A 2560-nucleotide genomic window follows, 5' to 3' on the forward strand; every position below is an offset into this window, starting at 1 on the left:
ACTGAGCGCCTTCACTTTCACTTTTCACTTTCATGCATTGGAGAAGGAAATGGCAACCCACTCCAGTGTTCTTGCTTGGAGAATCCCAGGGACGGGGGAGCCTGTTGGGCTGCCGTCTATGGGGTTGCACAGATTCGGACATAACTGAAGTGACTTAGCAGCAGCAGCAGCAGCAGCAATGTACACATTTCAGTGCTGTTCTGTCAAATCATACCACCCTCGCCTTCTCCCACTGAATCCAAAAGTCTCCTCTTTACATCTGTGTCTCCTTTGCTACTTGCATGTACGATCATCGGTACTGTCTTTCTGAATTCCATATATACGCGTTTTTTAAGAGTTATACTAAAATGGTGACATTTTGCCATGTAAAGTAAAATTCAACATGCATTTAGACTATCCATGAAATATGAGTTTATTATTGTCAAGCCTTTCCAGTTCTGAAACCTATACTAGTAACTAGCTGTGCAACCTTAGGCAACTTCTATGAACGGTCATGTCCTCAGTGTGTTAAGTGGTGATATTATCAATACATGTGCCTAACTCATAGGTTTGCTTGAGAATTAAGTGAAATAATAAATGCAGAATGATTAGTAACAATAGTTGTCATAGGTAATATTTGCTGAGTCCATAATGCCTGTGGACCAGGCATTATCCTAAGCTCTTTAAATGAATTGTATCATATTGACCCTTTAACATAGATCCATTATTATTTCTAGATGAGAAAACTAAGGTCCAAAGGAGTTCAGAAACTTTCCAAAGATTAACAAGCCAAGAAGTGACTGAACCAAGATTCAGAACTGGGCAGTCAAACCTGAACAAACCTGTATACCACAGACTGGTACCTAAAAAGCACTTAGTAAATGGTAGTTATTTTATTGTTGTTTTTATTATGAGTATTATTACTTTAAAGAGAGGAGAAATCCTTTTTTCTGCCTTCCTTCCCAATTTCTTTCAGAAGTTGAGCCTTAGCATCACAGTGGGAATCCAGTTTGCTGGGTACCACGTATTTCTGCTTCCCAAAGAGAAGATGGAAGGATGATCAGGGATTCTTGCACTGCTGGGGCCCTGTAATCACCCTGGTCCTCCCCATCCCTGTAATATTTTTGATAAAATGGGACTCACACAGGCAATCTCTAGCCCAGGAAGAGTTCACAGAGACAGGTCAAAGATTTGTTCTCTGATGGTGCTAGAGTTCCTTTAGGCCTTTCTCAGGGTTGGGACCAGAACATTCTCTCTGTCTAGCGCTGCTTGTTTTTCCACCTCAGAAGATAATTTAGGGAAGAGAATCTCCCCAGTGGCTTCCCAGCAAATAATTCTTTTGGTCTATATTATAGTATTTCATTTCCTTCCCTTAGGGTACCTTTTGCATCAAATGGTCTGATTTAAGTCTTCTTCCCTTTGATGATGCTACAAACAAAACAAACCCCCTCATTACTGGTTTTGATGTTCCTTCCCAGGTGCTCTTTTTTTCTTCTTTGGCCCACTCAATTTCTGCATTGGGTTGACACACCAGGCCTTCCCTGCTCCCTTGCTTTCCTCAAGTGTCACTGCCCCCTGAGCATCTGGCTGTTTATATTTGAACATCTGGTCTTTCTGATTCATAGCATTTGACCTTGGCCTTCCAATAATGGGATTTTCATAGATCCTGGAATCATACAATGTTAAAGCCAGAAGGAATTTGGTAGATAACAGAGGCCATGTGATTCCTTTTACAGGGAAGAATCAAGACCCAGGGAAGCCAAGTGTTGGATGTACAACTACACAGCCTATGATGGGGGAAGCTAGAACCAGACCCAAGACTTGCACTTCATTTATTTTTTGTGAGTTAGATTATGATGCCTGGAAATAATAATATAAGGAATTTACAAGTGTCTTCTCCCAAAATGTTTAGTTTTTCATATCAGTGGTTTTCCTAATACATTTCCAGGAGGCTCAAAGACTAGGAATTCCACGACTGAAAAAAAATGCAGCCATAAGAAGACATGAAGGACTTCCCTAGGGGTACAGTGGATAAGAATCCACCTGCCAACGCAGAGGACACGGGTTTGATCCCTTGTCTGGGAAGATTCCACATGCCACAGAGCAACTAAAGCCCATGCACGGCAACCACTGGATCCTGCACACTCTTTTAAGGGCCCACAAGCTATAAGTACTGAGACTGCACACCGCGACTACTGAGTCCACGTTCTCCAACTACTTAAGCCTGTGCCCCAAAGCCTGTGCCCCTCAACAAGAGAAGCCACTGCAGTGAGAAGCCTGTGCATCGCAGCAAAGAGTAGCCCCCATTCACGACAACTAGAGAAAGCCCTCATCCAGCAACAAAGACCCAGCATAGCCAAAAATAAATAAATATATAATTTTTAAGAATAATGAAGACATGAGTTACAGAGCTGGGAACCTGTCCCAAAATGATCATCTTTCTTTCCTAATGTACTTTGTACAGTGTACACAGCAAATCCTCAACATTGATGATGATGAATGAGGACCAGGTCTCATGTTTCTCTGCTTTCAATTCTTTTCTTTCTTTCTTTCTTTTTTTTTTTTTTTTTTACCTTTTTGT

Source organism: Bison bison, unplaced genomic scaffold, assembly GCF_000754665.1.
Source record: "Bison bison bison isolate TAMUID 2011002044 unplaced genomic scaffold, Bison_UMD1.0 scf7180017864172, whole genome shotgun sequence".
In the NCBI taxonomy this organism is placed as follows: domain Eukaryota; kingdom Metazoa; phylum Chordata; class Mammalia; order Artiodactyla; family Bovidae; genus Bison; species Bison bison.